Source organism: Pagrus major, chromosome 10 (genome assembly GCF_040436345.1).
Source record: "Pagrus major chromosome 10, Pma_NU_1.0".
In the NCBI taxonomy this organism is placed as follows: domain Eukaryota; kingdom Metazoa; phylum Chordata; class Actinopteri; order Spariformes; family Sparidae; genus Pagrus; species Pagrus major.
Window position 1 is genome coordinate 5,355,969 of NC_133224.1, and position 17,968 is coordinate 5,373,936.

The 17,968-nt window shown below is 40.1% G+C and overlaps 1 long non-coding RNA gene across 5 annotated transcripts in view; it reads left to right on the forward strand.

The window, feature by feature from the left end:
* The window catches only part of LOC141003181 (uncharacterized), a 102,501-nt gene that overhangs the window by 40,124 nt on the left and 44,409 nt on the right, over positions 1 to 17,968 (forward strand). For 2 of the 5 annotated variants that reach the window (XR_012179685.1, XR_012179683.1), the window contains exon 4: positions 9,828 to 9,923. The exons of 1 other annotated variant lie outside the window; for it this stretch is intronic. This is a non-coding gene — a long non-coding RNA (uncharacterized lncRNA). Of the gene's footprint in view, positions 1 to 3,510; positions 3,871 to 9,827; positions 9,924 to 10,399; positions 10,476 to 17,968 lie in introns of those variants that run through there. 2 more of the 5 variants (XR_012179686.1, XR_012179687.1) reach the window with 2 other exon arrangements.

Consider the following 17,968-nt stretch of genomic DNA (forward strand, 5'->3'; position numbering starts at 1 on the left):
TAATCAAGAGCCGCTCTCAGCGTAGCCGCATGGCAGAGCCCGGGAGGACTGTCTGTGGCAGGAATATTGATTTTTATGAAATGAACACGTTGGCAACCGTTCAGTCAGTCTATCAATTCAAACAATGGGACGCTGTTGGTGAAGAAGTCACAAGGCTCCTCTTTCAGTTAGGGTTGCACAGCCCAGTCGCCAGCATATTGTCTTAGCAGCAAATGTTACTGAAAACACCAGTCCAAGTCCAAGGTTGACATGTGTACTAAATGTGGTATATCAGGAAAGGTGGAGGCGTTATTACACACCACTGGATATTTTTAAGGACGCCTGTGGACCTTCCTATATGTTTTTATGGCGATGAAAACCAGATACTCTTTGTGCAAAGTCGCACCATTTCCAGCCGTGTTTGTGGCGACCAAAACTGCAATTGTTTCACGGAAATTTAGGCCAACTCAAGCCATGTTTGTGGCAATAAAACCGGGTTATTTTCAGGAGAGCTGGGGACAGCTGTTCGTCAGCCGTGTTCATGACGACCAAAACAGGTATTTCAAGCCAACCCATAATTCTTGCCTAACCCTAACCAAGTGGCTTTTGTCCCTAAACCTAACCAGAGCATTAGCACAGTGTTGTGACAAGAAAGGAATAGAAAATGCAAGATGTAAACTCTGATTATGCTAGGCTAGCTGTCAGCTAAGCTAACTTCGGGCTGTAGCTTCATATTTATAACTGACAGACATGACAGTGGTATCAATCTTCTTGTCTATTTCTTAGCAAGATAGTGAATCAGTGTATTTCTCAAAACTTCTTAAAGGTCCAAAGACAGACGACACCCAAAGTGTTGATATTTGACAAGCTGGCAATGAGGCTCAACAATCAGCTGTTTTCAATCTTTTCATTTCAAGTCTGTATCAAGCAGAATACCAAACATTTATGGGTCCATCTTATAAAATGTGAGGATTTGCTGCTTCACTCTCGTTTCTATGATTCATATAATACTAAAGAGATAATGCATCTTTTGGGTCATTGGTGGGTTGGCCTCTTGAAACCCCTGAAACACTTTATACACAATGTTCTGAACCAGTAGTTTTCTAACTTTTAGGGCCTGTGACCCCATATATTAAAGCAGAGTTTATGGCCATATGGGGTTTCAAGGTCTGAAGTAAAGGTATGAATTATTTAACAAAAACAAAGGCCCAGACTTTGAAAATAGTCTGATAGATAGAAAAATATACGTTTTAACTTTTATCATGAACTCTGGTCTAAATGAGTCATCTAAAAGATGACAGACAAAACCCAAAGTGAAATGAATCGTTAGCACAATGTTATTTCAGTCCATTTATATTAATGTATTCTTCTGCGTCATGAAAGCACGTGGCTTTAAAACCGGAGGCAGACGGTCTGACATTGTGGAAAACAGATTATCGTTGGTCAGAAGGTTCGTTTAATGAACTGCTGTGACCGACTAATCAGAGTCAGGTGCAGAGGCTGATTGAGGCAGTAACTCATGCTCTCCCTGTGACTTTGTTGCATATTTACATCATTTTGTCAAAGACGTTGTTGCACCTTCACTTTCAATTGGCCGGAAACGCAAATGCTACTGTTGCTCCATGTCTGTCGAATGTGTCCCCCAGTAGCTCCTCCCCCAAAAAGTAAAGGATTTTACTCAAATATGCCAGAAAAATGTTCTAATATTGAACACGATACAGTGTATATCAGGTCATCACTCTTAAACGAACTGACGGCAAAATAATTGTACACTTTGCCAAAACTCTGTCTGATAAACTACTTGCGAGTCCATGTAACCTTCCTGCACTGTCCCTGGTTTTCTCATGAATGGTCCATGGAGGCTTTTTGGAACAAAATGCATCAAGTTTAACTTTTCCATTTTGGTTTGGACTGAAGAAAATTGTAGGTGTGATTGCATCGTTATTTTCTCCTTTTCCCAACCCAGATTCCCCAAACAAGTCCAATAAAAAATAACGTCTCACGGTGTCGATGTGTGTTTTGTAGCTGTAGGTATTTTCGAGCAACATTTTAAGGTGTTTTCTTTGGAGGACATAATGTTCCAGCAGATAAACAGGCTTGTCAGATAGCTTATCAAAGCAAAAAACTGCATCCACTGTAATTGAGATAAGCTCCCCCGCTGCTGGTATTCCCTTAAGCCATACAACCACCAAAACAAGCCTGAATGAAAACAGCTTGCAAAGGCACACATAAAGACATGCACACCTGAACACACACACACACACTATATTTAGGGTCATAAAGCAGTTTTATACCACCCAGAGCAATTTTACTCTGCACTTGACTAAATGCAGTACTGAAGTCGCTGGAGTGATGCCTGGCCCACTCAGCTCTATTTTAACGCCTATAGTCATCTGTTTGCCGGTGTGTGTTTGCTTTAATGGCACAGGAATAGAAAGGTATTAAAAATCCTCCAAACTGAGTCTACTGCCTGAGGGAATTAAGGTGCATTGTTGTTCATTGAGCTCTGAAGGCTGAATTTGGTTCGTTAATCCCTTAAAACAATAAAAGCAAGTCGTCATTATGAACGCTGAATTCCTCTGATTTTTCCTTAAGTCCTGGTTGCAGTAAAAGTGGTGGTTTGGGTTCAAATAAGCGTAAGGGCAAAGATTTAGAGCTGTCCCAGATGTAAGTTGACAACCATGAACCATCTTTGGTCGTCGATCAAAAACAGTATGTTTAGTCGTCACGTGTTACTAGCCCTGTTTCTATTAACGTTTTTTAAGGTTAATTTTAAGCTGTGGGAACATTTTCTCCAGAGAGGCAACAAAGTGAAATGTAAGTTAAATAATGTGATCTACAATTTAGAATATAAGTACTATAGCACGATGCTGTACCACGTTAAAACAAACACCCTGCTGCACGTCTTAGGATAGCTCGCAGTCAAAGATCATGTTGCAGCTAGCCTAGGAGAGAAAGGGTGCGCACAGGTTGTGGAAGATATATGTAGCCAATCAGGCCAAAGGTAGATCGGTAACCTTGAGCCTGAGTACGTTATGACATCAAGAGCTACTGTGACTAAACACATGGAAAAGCACTTTGAGAAGAATGATGAGCTAAAAGCCCAGCAAGCCGAGCAGACGAGCTATGTCCAGGGTTTGAAGAATTGTCTTATTTCAACACTTTCTTTGAAAGTTATTTCGAATTCTTTAAACAAAGTATTTGTGCACACAGACGAGTGAATCAGAATCGGTACATTGGACACGTTCAACTGCCTCGATGCCAGCACATTGATTAATTCCTTAAACACTAAGAGCTGCTTATGCAAAGTTAATGAAGTGCCTGAAAGTGTCGTCTGATTCATTCCAAGTGCTGGAAGCCAAAAATCCGACAGTATCCATCAATCAATGCATCCATCCATGCAGGCATGCACATAAAGTTTTAAACAGTAGGTACAAATAATTGAAGAATATATCAAACAAGCATCCTATGATGACGTGAGGCGGGGCTTTTTACTGCCACATAGTCCTGTAACTCTCTTCTTCATTTCAGATCCAGCCGCTCCCTCCTGCCCTGCAGTAGCCCCTTACCTGCCACTCACCATTACCTGACCTCCCCCGCCTACCTGCTCACCTGTTCCCACTTTCCCTCATCAATATCGCAGCCCATTTCCATTCATTGCTTGCTAGATTGTCTGTGGCACTTGCACCTTACCTTTCAAGACTTTCCTCTGCTTGATTGACCGAGGCCTTTCCCACCAAATACAGACATTTTGCAGCATTTTCCTCTTAGTTTCGCTCCCTCTCACAGAAATGGCATTTTTAAAGTCACTAAAACTGAGATTCTGTTAAAACGCCTCCTAAAGGGCAGATTTTTAAAAGAAAGGTTTCGGTGCATCTCTGTGGATATGTAAAATGCAGCATTTTGGAAACAATGACATAATCACACAGTTCACTGACATTTGGTTAGCGCTGCTATGTCTAATTAAAAGTTCACATTCAAACTAACTTTTCTATGGTTTTGGACCTTTCCATTTAAATAGAATAAGCTCACTGTGCATTATCAGGACTTTTGGCACAGCATGCTTGTTTGAGAGTTTGGAGTACTTTGTGCATTCTTGTGTGAGCAGAGATGTATTGTAAAATGAAGGTCGTGAGGACGGAGAAAGTAAATACCCATTTAGAAAATACCTTACGAACAAGGCCTTAACCTAACCTGTCTGATATTTGGACTTCTGCCCCTCTGTTTGACCCCTTTTTGGATGAATTCGCCTGTTTTTGACCACGAGTAAATGTGCATTTTTTACAAACCTGCTTCAACCTGGGGTTGGTGAGATTGTAAAAACTAGCCAGACTTAAACTAACAAACTAAATTTTCAAGGTATCCAACCAAAAAATATCCCACTGCCCCATAGCTCTCACTGGCCAGCAGGGAGATGTGTTAGCGGCTAGTTTGCTATGTCCAATGAGATCTCATATATTTTTTAAACTAATAAATGCATAGCATAACAACTCCAAAATGCCACAATCATGTACACCATGAATGTACCTTGGTCCCAAAAGCCTACCCAGCGCGACAGGTGTGTGTTTTGTGCTAACGTTAGCTGCTGAAGGAGTCTGTTGCTGCTGCTTCTGCAGCTCTGTTCTATGGCTCAGGGGCAGTGTGCTTTTTGCTACTTGGTTAGCGGCTGAGCAACACGCTGTTTCTCACTCGTTCTTTGGCTCAGGGGCTGTGTATTGTGAGGGCATTGATGTCAATGCTAACCAAATCCAGCTACCTCATATCTCACTCACATGTAAGAAGACATCAAACATTATCATAATAGATGTAAAGAAAGAGCATGGCTATTTTTAGCAGCTACTCACCCCGTCATGCTAGCATGTTAGCATTGGGTCGTTTTGGCCTCCCTTTCTCTTCCATTCTTGTGGCACTATCTCGCTAATAACTTTAGCAATACATCTGTAACACCCATACATTTGCAGATTTTAACTGAATTACTGTAGCTTTCATCCATTAAGCTCCTTTGTCCAAATCTCCTTCCATTTTTTTTCCTCATATGGGGCAATTTGGGTTCATTATCCTACTATAGGCATCTCATTTCACCAATTGAACTTCATACATGTGACATTCTGGCTTTATTTCTTTTAAAATCATCTGATCTTTCAGTAAAACTTTCTACTTAAGCAGTCACTTCAGCTATATACTGTGTATGTATATATATATATATATATATATATATATATATATATATATATATTCATTTGCCCTCTTCAAGAACAAGCAAACAACCATTTTGTCAGAATACTTTGAATGTCAATGGTGATTACATCCAAGCACTTCTTCTCGTCTGTCCCTGTTTCTGATTTTGGCATTTCCAGCATCAGCTTAAGCCATGTCTTACAGTTCTTATACGGTTCTTAAGTGGTTGCACTGAATAGACGGCTAAAGGCATAAACCCTTTAAAACTTTGACTACCTAAAACTACCTAAAATTTTAAGTCATCTTCTGAAATCATCTGGCCTCTCTCAGGATCGACTGAGATCAGTCAATTACACTGGAGAGGGAGAAGAGGAGTCAATTGGGAGGATTGAAGGATGAAAATCAGAAATGTGAAGTGTAAGAAAATGAAACGAAAGGGGACGAAATGGACTGGAGAGAGGGAAAAATGGCGGAAAAAGGAAAAGGGGTGATGGCCCTGCAGTTGCAGAGAGAGATGAAGAAGAGAGGAGAAAGAGGATAAAAGAGAGGCAGATTTTCTCCATTTAACAAAAAAGGCAGAAAGTGACTCATAGAGCGAGGGATGATGAGGGGGAGAGAGGGGAAAGAGGAGAGGATGACGAGGGAGACGGGGGAGGATAGGTTTAGTAGTCTAATACAGCAACGTTTGAGGATACTAGGCCAATTTTATGTTATCTTGAAACATGAAAAACACTTATTTGGTGGAGAACAATGACAGAAAACACACGATTCTGCTTCATCGTTAGACAAAGAGCGAGAGCACTCGCAGAGACATGAATCTTCCTTAGCTATCCGGAGCATCTGGAAGCTGACAGGCCTGAGAAAGGTTAATTTGATTTAGTCTGGCCATATTCATTACAGAGTGGCATTAAAATGATCCATAACGATTTTTTCTAATGTATCTGCAGTTACTTTATTATAATAGGTTTGATAAGAACGGAAAGAGCAGAGGGGGGATGGAGAGGAAGAAGGAAAGACAAGGGAGAGAAAACAAAGAGAGGAAAATAAACAAATGTAAACTAGATACGCACATTTCCCTATATGCATAAGGAGCTAATGGATTCTGAAGTTGCAAGATGTTAAGCTAGCTTGACAGCAATCTGCTCCTCTTTCCCATCAGATGATTATTTGAGGAAATGGTGGATAATCAGTGTGCAGCAGAGTCATTTTTCAGAACACGTCATATTCTAGTTTGCCAGAAGGTGTCAGAGCCTAAGAAAGTGATGATCGATTGGGTGGCTGAGGAGCGGTGCCGTTCCAACTTTTGTACATCTGGAAACAACTCCCATGCTGGAGTGCCAAGACAAAGAGGAGAAAAGTGAATGTGACAGTGCGCTTGCAGCTTGTAATCAAACTTCAGCGAAGGTTAGGCGCTTCTGTCATACAAGCAGAGTACTCGTGAAGGGTGATATGTTGTTTTTTTTTGTCTCAGTGCACTGTACTAAAATGTGTTCAGTTTATTGTACTTAACATTTATTTTATCAGGTAAGCCTCAGTGATGTCAGAGACCTTTTCTGCAAGGAAGACCAAGACCAGATGCACTTATTCTTTTACACACACACACAGATACACGTTAACATTATCAACAGTGGACTATATCGCTACACTGACATTCATTTTGAAAAAATAAAAATAAATTAGATTTACTTTTAAAGTCTTTCCCCATAACATTACTGCAAATGTTGCACATTACACAGATATCTCGCTTGGTGACTTACTCCCAATGATGTCGGAGGTCATCAGCGTTGAGATTGCATTGTTGTTCAGGTTATCATTCCAGATTATTTCATTTTTGTAGTTTCCAGTGCATAACCTTGGTGAATTTGTGTTGCGCAGGGACCTGCAAAACCCATCATCTAATGAAAAATGAAGATGGGAGCTCCCGATATGCATTTTTTACATTTCCGAGCCATTAAAGAGTATCCTTTGGGCTCTGTGCAGAGCATTAGAGACGAGCACTGTGGCAGCTAAACACTCTGTGGGAACAATCCTTCAATTCAAAAAAGTTTAACTTTTTTAACAGCATCCTAGAGCCCTTAGCTGGAGCACAGAAATGTAATCGGATGACATGTTGACATATTTACCCTAAAGAAGACGTTACTATAAACTCCACATCTTCTTTGCACCTTCAAAAAGGCACCTCCTGTAGTGTTTGGTTTGCACCTCCAACAGTATGGTGGATAATATTGCAGAACACGGTCCACCAGTCCAGTACAACAGCTTGATCCGGGATGTGGTGGAGACAGGTCTCTGTAAAGATGTTGGCACTTGTCTCTGATTTTGGATTTTGGTGATGTTAGATGGAAGTTAAGGCATTGCCATTGTGATTTAAGATTGATCCTCTGGGAACGATGGGATATATTCATGGCAATCCAATAGTTATATCATTTTGGAAGAAAGTTCTGGAGCAACCTAAAAAAAGACTAGCATTATACCAACCATAAAGCCCTGTATCTTTATGAGATCACAGAGAAGGAACTATCAGTTTCCCTCCCCTCCAGTGCCCTCTTGCTGCTTTTGTTCCTTCTTCTGTTCTGTTTATCTATCAGTCTATTTATGCCAGACTGGCACCTACTTTATCTTTTGTTTGGATTGATTTTATGCATCTGGGCACAATCACAAGTACTGAAGCCCGACCTTCAGATATAGATCCAGACACAAGTATTCTGCTCATGACTCTCCCACCGCAGAGAATAACCAGAGAAGTCGTGATTCAAACGACACTGTGGTTTTCACTGATTTAATCCCACGTTTCTTTCACAGCTTGTCAGATCTCATTTTTATCTATCTATATAAAAGAAGTATGAGTACTCTCCAGCCATTGGTTACAGATTAAGCTTATGTTTCGGGCTATGGGCCACATTAATTATGGAATAGAGGAAAATAAGCATTGTGTTGAAATCCTTCTAATGAGCACAGATTAACAGCTTTTCCTTCAATGACCAGCTAATGGTGCTGCAGGCTCATTGGGCTGCTTCTGCCAGAAATAGCTGCCAACATCCTCTTTATGAAAACATACATTGACTTGTATTGAAGGAATTAGTCTTCCGAAATTAGTCAATTGACCGAAAATTAATCTAAAACAACTGTGAATGCTGATGAATTCATTTATGGAGCATTTCAATGTCTTTTTTTTTTTTATATCATTGTAAACTGAATCTTTGGGGTTTTGCTCTTGATTGAACAAGACACACCGTGTCACAATTTTCATTTTGAAAATTGAAAAAATAATCAACAGATTGATAAAAATAAACATTTGTAGCCCTAAAATGAACAAAAGGTTGCCAGTTTCAGCCTTTCACAATGTCTAAGCAGGTTGCCTCATCTGACCCGATCACCCGCTGGCTGTTGCAGGCCACAGGGCGGGCATAGAAGCTCCTGATTGGCCAAATGAGGTGTCGATCAATAGGTCAGAGTTTGGCAGCTATCTTAGTTACCTCCATGCTGCAGTTTAATGGCATTTATCTTCCAGAGCAATGGAAAAGCATCCCTGATCACAGATTGGCTCTAGAGATTGATTCACCACTGAAACTACCTTTTGATTCTCAGCTAGTTCTTTTGTTTGTTTGTTTGTTTATCGTACCTGGATAATGTGGTTTTATCTTGAAGTAATGTGTCTTGTACTCATGTCCTGGGATGTATTTAAAGAATTCATGTGCAGCTGTTGGTGACAGCTTAATACAAAAGAGGAGTTTGATGGAGCCATAGAGAAACCACAGAGGCACTTTTGACATTAGTTGTTTTTTCTCTCAAACCCTTTCCTTTTTTCTCCATGATGATCAGTATGTTATCTACATTGCAGACTAAATTACAAATTAATTTTTACGAGTGAAAGTACAGACTTATCTTGTAATCCGTCCAAATTAGCTTTCACGCACTGCACTGAAAAGCTAAAAGCATCATTAGCTAAACCTTTCTACCAGTCTATTACTTACGGTGTTATTTTAAGTGTGTTGGCAAAACACAGCCAGTGTTGTTGTTTTTCATCATGAAATATTCAGAAAACAATAAAACACTGCCAACTTTGATAACATGATTCATGTAAGGAGAGGAAGGAAGGGTTGAAGGAGGACAGAGACAGACAGACAGACATTAGGGTGGGAGAGAGAGATTAAATTAAGGGAAAAAGGGAGCAGGGAAAAGAAAGAGAAAGATCTGCTAATGGACGAGACAGAGGGATGGAGTTGATGGAAGAAGATACAGCCTGGGAGTGGCTGCAGTCATTTCAGATATAAATAGTGGGGCAGCTAAGTGGTTGGAGGCAGGGCGGCGGTCTCGCATGACAATGGATGATGTTGTGCCAACTTAATGCCCCGTGGAGGGAATTGAGTTTTGTTCCCTCTGCTGTGGCAGGAAATGCTCACCTTTTTAATTTCCCATGATGATATTTGGGAAATCTCTCAGATTCTGCTGATCAGAATGTAATTACAGTTGGAGAAAAGATGATTCTCACCACTCTGTTTAAAAGGCATTTTACAATCTGTGCACCAATATAGACTTTTTCTGAGAACACAATCGCCCCAAGGTCCATTTAGTCGCTGTTCCCGGAAGCATTCAATCACGATGTTCTCCAGCAGATGGAGGTTGTCACGAAGTTGAAATGATTTCCTTTTTGCTCGTTTCTTTTTTAGCAATTTAAGGACTTCTTGTCCACATTGTCAGTCTGGAAGATGGTGTGATATGGACGAGAGCTGCAGAGCTGCTAAATGGACCGTGTGATATCGTTTTCTCAGGTGCTTTTATTCTCATTGTTGTCGCACTTTCAATGCTTTATGTTAAAGGTATAATAAAGGTGTATTCTGCATTCACATATAAAAAATGACCAGACCTTTGTTGTCCCAAATGTTTCCAACAATGTTCAAATCCAGAGAAATCCACAATGTCACTCAAGGTAGCGGTATGTTGCATTTGGTTGCCCTGGATGGGGAAATTGCCGGCCAAAACTTCATGTGAATTAAACTTTAATACATTACCTCATCTGGAACAATTGTGCCTGAGTCATGTTAGTAACATATCCATCAGCAGTGGAGGGGTGGAGTTCAACGGTTTGTTCACCACGAGTGAAGCGATCATTTGTGTTTATTCTGGTTATCCACCCAAGTATTTATCCGCCCAAACCAGCCAGATTACTTTATTGCATTAACCGTAAGCTAACTCTGGTTCTTTCTCTTCTTTTCCCCTCTCCTCTCTCTCTCTGATGAAGTAAAGTACATTTCCTCTCCAGCTCCAGTCGGCAGTCAACATTACAGGAAGTAAACACCAAGGGAGGTCACCTCCGCCGACTGCTGCTGCAGTCAGGTTGATAAATAGGAGTGAAGATAAGCTCCCTATTGGCAAATGTTACATATTGGTCTTTTAGTGGTGTTGTGTGTTTCCAAGGGCTTTTCATTGTTTTATTTGGGCCTTTATTTTAATTTCAGGCTGATATAACATGCATTTTCTCCACTGGAACCATTAATAATTCATCATTCATCTAGCTGCCTGCATTTATTCAGACCACACAATATCTCTGCTTCTCTGGGAATTTGAGCCAACAATCATCCTTTACAGAGCAGATTTTGTTTTCACCTAGTGGCTCAGCAGGAGTTACATGTTTATTATTGCCTCGTTTCTCATAAAACAGTCATTTTCTTCCAGATAATTAAGTGTCAAGGTTGTAAAAATCTGAGACATTCCCCAGACAGCCGAAGTGCTGAAGAGTCTCCGCAGAGCTGTGTCATATTGTTCTCACTTTGTCAAAAAACATTCACTTGTTATGAGAAATGTAGCCCACAGCCCACAGGAGGATGTCTTTTCATAGTTTTCTTGTTTTCATACTTACCAAACTGCAGACTTAGTCCAATTTCTTCTTTTTTTATTCCAGCCAAAAAGTGAATGAAAATATCTTTTTTTTTTTCTCAGCATGTTCAAAAACTGATTGTAACTCTGCTATACAAAATGTCATCACCTGCTTATAAATTATCCGCCTGCACACCAATGTACTCCATGTTTACACTGCTTATCTGTGTGTGCATTGACATTGTCATTCCAGGTTGGCTGATTAAATTTGTGTGTGTGTGTGTGTGTGTGTGTGTGTGTCTATACATACACATACATATTCCCTTTCCTTATAAACAAGACTTTCTATCTGTTTATCTGTATGCTGCCTCTGACAGCAGAAAACAAATGACAAATGTCTTCTGGGCTGCTTAACCAAATGTTATAGTGTGTGCGCGCTCCTGTGTGCGTATGTGTGTGCCCGCTTATCAATCTTGAACGCTTAATGATTGTTTTGCCTCGACTGGGCAGATGTAATTGGTATTCAGTTTGGCCTCGGGCTGTGAGAAACAGAGAGAGAGTGTGTGTGTTTGAATGTGCAAATTTGTGTGCATTCACCCGTCTCTTATGCATGCATGTTGTTACTGCAGGTAACAGGTGATTAAGCCATAATAATATGTAAGTGTGCGGTATGTAAATGCAGTTAGCAAACAGAGTAGAACAGAAAACAATTAGGCTCGTACTGCAGTGTTGTAAGATGCTAAAAAGCCCGTCGTAAAAGTAAAGATCATGTTGAAATATTACTTCTGTAAAAGTGACAGTCACCCATATGAATACTTGAGTAAAAGCATCTGATATTAAATTTACTTAAGTATTAAAAGTACAAGTAAAAGTAAATTACATGCATGTATGCCGATAAGTTTTCTCATAGATAAGGTATCTGCGAATGACTACAAAAGGGGGGTTGTTGGTCCTTGGCGGAGGTATGCACTCTACTTAGTGCCATTCTAGTTGTGCACTTTGGTGCACTCTGATGAAACATAGAATCTGCAAAGTAACTAGTAAGTAACATGAAATAAATGTAGTCAAGTAAAAAGTCAAATATTTGCCTCCTAAATGTATTGGAGTGGAAGTATAAAGTAGCAGAAAACGTAAATACTCAAAAGTACAAGTACCTCGAAGTGCCTCATTGTCAGTTTTCCTGTGGCATTGAGACAGCAGGACAGTGATAGAAAGTAACTAAGTACATTTACTTAAGTAGGACTGTCCTTGAGTCAGTTTGATGTACTTGTACTTTATTTGATTCGTACCCTAAGTAAGTATCTTAAACCGACTCAAGGATCGGAACTTGAGTAAATGTACTTAGTTACATTCCATCATGGTCAGCTTCCCTGCGGCATTGACACAGCAGGACAGTGATAGAATGTAACTCAGTACATTTACTCAAGTACTGTCCAAGGTACTTCTACTTTATTTGATTAGTACCATAGGTAAGTATCTTAAACTGACTTAAGGACAGCACTGTTGCAGTGTGACAGGGAAATTGACAGTGATGGAATGTAACTTAATACATTTACTCAAGTACTGTACTTAAGTACTTACAGTTTTGGGGAATGTATTTTACTTCAGTGTTTCAATTTTCAGCTACTTTATACTTCCTCTGCACTACATGGAGGCAAATACTGGACTTTGTACTCCACTCCATTTATTTGATAACTTTAGTTACTAGTTACTTTAAAGATTACTGCAGATTATTGCCAGAATTTTTTTTTTTTTATTCTTTTTTACATTTAATAAGAACTATTTTAAGAAATGTGTTCAAGTACTATTCATATGATTGACTTTTACTTTGAGCAAAGTAATGTTTTAACAGGATACTTTTACTTAAGTCTGACTTTTAGATATCACTGGAAACTGATATAAATAAGACAGTATAATGCTCGTGCGATCGCAGTGATTGTGTACATGTATACAATCATTGCAGTGTGACACAGTAAAGTAACACACACAGTTCAACAGTTGGTGTATTTGTTTCTATCTTTAAAACCTTCTCATTTGCATTCGTACCTGCACTTGTTTGTGTGTCTACACTCGCCTTGTTCTGAACTTGTTATAAACCTCTTACTCAGTTCATTTCAGGTTAATTATAATTGGAGTCTATTAACGGCAGTGAGGTGAGAGATGGAAGCAGACGTCGCCTCCTTGTCTGGGAGCTTGATTAGATATTTTTGTCTGTGAAGGAAACTCAAAATGTTCACTCTTTCTCTTCTCTAACAATCTTATTTCACTTTTGCCTCTTACCATTTGTCTCCCTCTCTCTCTCACATGTATCCCTTCAGTCACCCACCTCTCATACAAATCCTTCTCAGACAGATTGCACTCGCTCACCCTCACGTTCTCACTCTCTATGACACATTAAAAAACCCTCAAACATGCTCTACATTCAGCTCTGTCTCTCTCACCTCTGCTGCTTTCACACTCATGTCCTCTTCTCATTCTCCAAACTGAATTAGCCTGGAAGTGAGGCCAGAGCAGGCCCATTACCATCACATAATTACATTCATTTAAGCTGAGGTTCAAGCTAAATCCTCTGCTTCTCGTCTGTCCTCGCGTCTGCCTTTTGACCCCGTGACTTTATCCTTTGTGCTTTTTTCTTAACACTTGTTGTCCTTTGCGCTAATTCAATTTCCAGCGCCGGGTATGCTGACATGGTAATAATATTGGCAATATGTGAATGTCTGCTTAGTTTGACAACTTAATTTGTCCTGTTATATGCAGAACTCCACCCAATGAGTTGCATATACAGTGACGTTCACATTATATGCTTATAAACCAACTTTCACGTCATGGTGGAGGGGATGGTGGCGGCGTTATTACAGCCAACAAGGCTGCCAAACGTCTGACCACAGTTTGAGTCACAACACTGGATATTTTTAAGGACACCTAACGACACTTCCAACTATATTTGTGGTGTGAAAACCAGGTGTTTTTTAAGGAGACCTGGTTACATTTCAAGCTGTTTTCACTGTGACAGGTATTTTTTGAAGGAGATTGGGGGATACCATCTCCATTCGTGATCGTGGCAACTAAAACAGATATTTTAAGCTTCTAACCCTAACCAAGCTTTTGTGTATGAACCTAATCAGGATATAATCAGTGTTGTGACAAGCAAACGTTAAGCTTTAACTTCGTGTTTAGCGAAAATTTATTCTGCTTGATTTGGTTGGAATACAGCTTAAATAATGAGATAACATTTCAGAATCTGCTATAATCAAATCCTGATTGTCAAGGGTTATTCAACGTTTTTAAATTGGCCACAAATATTTAACTCAAGCACACAGCCTGTCTGAAGCGGATTAGATCAGACGATGCTGCAGCAGCCCCTTCAGGGATAAAGAATAGATTAAGAGTGGCAAAACATCAGCTGGTCCAGTGAATCACAGTTTGTGCTGGAGATGGTTCAGTGAACCTGACTCAGTTAGTTACTGCAGAGGGCTGCTGGGATGAGGTGTAACAGGATGTTTGCAGCATCGATGCACAGCTGAAAAATCAACATGAAGTGTGGAGCAAATCCAAGCCGGCATGGGTCTCAGTTCATGTGGAAAAAGCTATTGTTGTGGGAGAAAGGTGGTATGGTCAAGTCACAGCTAGGTGCGTGTGATGATTGGGGATGCAGCGATCTGGCGTGGTGGATTGTTGTTGGCAATGAAGTGTCTGTTCGACCTTGAGTACTTTAAGCAACAGGGCAATCCCTGTCAGGAATACAGATTTTAAATTTGGGGGTAAACTCGTATCGACTCTGTAATCGATATCGATAGTATTGGAAGTCTTATTGGGTGATAAAAATGCTGGTGTCCTCTGACTGCTGGACTCTTTCAAGGTTAAGTTTACATATTATACATGGGCACCATGCGCTGTTTGACTTAATGTGTTTCATCTGATGAATGTCTACAGATCAGAGGGTTTCCGTTACTGTTTGGCTCCTTGTCAGTGGAACTGTCCTTGTCTTTCTTGTTTTTGTTTGGGGGCACAAAACTGTGAAATGCCAAATCAGACCTTCAGCCAAGACCAAGACTTGTCAAAAGACATCAAGTTAAAAGACACAACACTTATTGTTGCAACCCTGAGGTCACACTGACATTTGCGCTATAATGTGCTATAACACTGTCTCTCCCTCTCTCTGTGGGGAATCTGGGGCATGTTCAGACCAGAAAACATGTAGCAAAACCTTTATTTATCCAGAAGTGAAGTAGGGTTTATATATGCTGCTGATTGGGTAACGCTTGACACACCCACCAAATGAGAGATAACGTATCGTAGTGTATCATGCAATCTGGTGGCATTTTTGTTTGATTTCTCTTCTGCTTTTTCTAACATAGGACTTTTAGGTAAGATATTTGTTCTTTTTTAAAATTTTCTCTTCAAAGGTATATATTCAAAGGAAGCCAGGCTGTCCTGTTCATACCGTGTGAGAAATAAACACTTTTATGTCTGTAAGTGTTGTTGCTGGTAGTTTTTCAGAGGTGGGACTAGGGAGTCCTCTTTTCATGTCTCACTTAGGTTTTCCTTCCACTGTCAATTAAAAATGACTTTACTTTTTTTTAAAAAGTCAGGAGATTGATTACCTCAGAAGTAGACTATTAAATTTAAGTTGTATGTGCTAAAAAGTTTGAATAACTTTACAGTAAATTTACCACTTGGTAATTTTGGAAATCAGTTTCCAGTTTAAGTTGCGTCACTTTGTCAGATTAAACAGTGTATAGGGTGTACACTCTTAGATCTGCTGTGCTCTTTATACCTTCAGTGCCCCGGCCATGCTGACTTAGCTGGCCTAACTGCACTGTTTACCACTCGCACAGTACTGTTTCCGCTCCTGCATGCCCTGTTGATAAAAATACAGAAGGAAAGTGCCCTTTTAGTGTTTTTAGTTTCCTGCCCCTGGAAGTGTCTGGGCATGCCACATTTAACTGAAATTTATGAATCATCTTCTTCCGGTGCTGCCAAGAAAAGATATGAAACCATACAGCGCTTTGGTCGACACCTCTACAAGAAAAATCCCAAGAATCATGAGAGAAAATTGAGGATCTGAGAATAAACAAGACAACTTACTTCCGATGTCTATGATGTAGCAAGGCAGTAGATCTTTCCAGCGTTTGAAGGAGTATAAAAGCACACGTGTCATGTTGCCTCAGGCCAGATATGTTCTTAGTCAACCTGCCTGGTTAAAAATGTTTAAAACAGTGTTACATCTATCTGCAGAACTGTAGAAACAGTCATTTCCCACCGTTTCCTGCAGGCATTATTCACTATAATTCAGCTGTTGGAGCAAAATGACACAGAAGAGCAACCTCTTGTGCAGCTATCCCACACAAATAGCTCTCCTCTTGTCTTCTCTCTGCATCCTATGTTTCCACTCCACACCTCTCTCCTGGCGCTCCTCCTCGCCAAGCTGTAAAAATAGCACTTTTACATTCAAGAGAGCAATTACACCGAAAACCATAAGAGGAGGAATTAGCATCGTTCACTAATTAAGCTGCACGTACATAATGACAATGGTGGGGTCAGAGCAATCACATATAGCGATTGTACATTGCCAGGTTAGCTTGGGGCCAATGGCCACTGGTTGCTTGAGTTGAAATTACATGATGGAAGAGGTATTCATATCCTTGAAGTACACAAAGAACTACACAACAATGCTGTTTTCCATGAAAAGGCTTCAAAATTCATTCAACTTTTTTTGTGGAAAGTTACATAAAAAGATTAATACCATTCTCATTTCTGCATGGTAAATATGAAGCTAAAGCTAGCAGATAGTTAGCTGAGTTAACACAAAGACAAGACACATGGGGAAAGGTCTTCTTTTTTATGGAAAAATAAGCCTGCAGATGACCTGTAACTGCCCCTGCTAGCTAAAAAACACAGTTAAATATAATTTAACATGGTCCAGGTTCAAATTTGATAACAATATAACTGGTCGATCTATCAAACCATGCACACACTGCTCCGATGAGAAAGATAAGCAGAGGTTTTTCATGTTTATATAATCTTGTTGCTTATGCAGTCTTAAATATGTGATGTCAGTGAAATATTAACATATATAACACATGCTTTAATGGGCCAAGGTTTAATATTTGAGTACATGTGTACACTTTCTACCACTAATGATGCAGATATATTGCTTTTGCACACTGACAGTGCCAAGACCACTGTCATTTCTGAAATATTTTCTATTTCATGAGGAAGTTATTGCAGGTAGATGTAGCTGTTCTCACATTAATGGTGTTCGGTAGTCATGGATTTGTGTAGACAACAGTATTATACACAATATTTAAACCGTCTTCGTGGAGGACAAATTCCAAATAAAGAGAATAAAAATGAAACGGTTTCAGGCTTATTTCAGGACTGTGCGAGTATGAGCAGGTGTTTGTGATCTAAAGACTGTGTGTCTTGTTTCCCCTCCGTCCCTCCGATGCAACATATCTCCCACGTTAGACCAAAAAGGTGACCGTGAACTCCAGCCGCTTCCATTACCGCGAGGCCAACAGGGAGCTGACGACACATCGTGCAAACACGGGAATGCACATAAACGCCACACACTGCTCGGAGAGAGATCCATTCAGCTTCCAGAGAGGAGGTGAAAGCAGCGGAGGAAAACGCTCACACATAAATTCATAAAGAGGAAAAAATGACTTGATGACTTGACTTTGTGCGTAAAATGTTTCAAACGGCTGCTTCGTAATCCGTCTCCTGGATGACGGCTACGATTTGGACAGCAAAGCAGACCATAATTTTTTAGCTCGGGGAGGGTTGCCATGACAACAGCAGCATCCCTTGTGTCTCGTACTCCGGACCATTGTCAGTCAGAGTGGCCCCCTTAAACGGCAGAAAATCCAATCCATCCTGGCATCTTGTCCTTCCTCTTAGTTTTTATATTCATAGAAAAGTAGGAGTGTGATTTATCGAGCCAAGGCTTCCTTTTTTATTGACAGCATCAAATTCCTCTGTCTTGACTTTA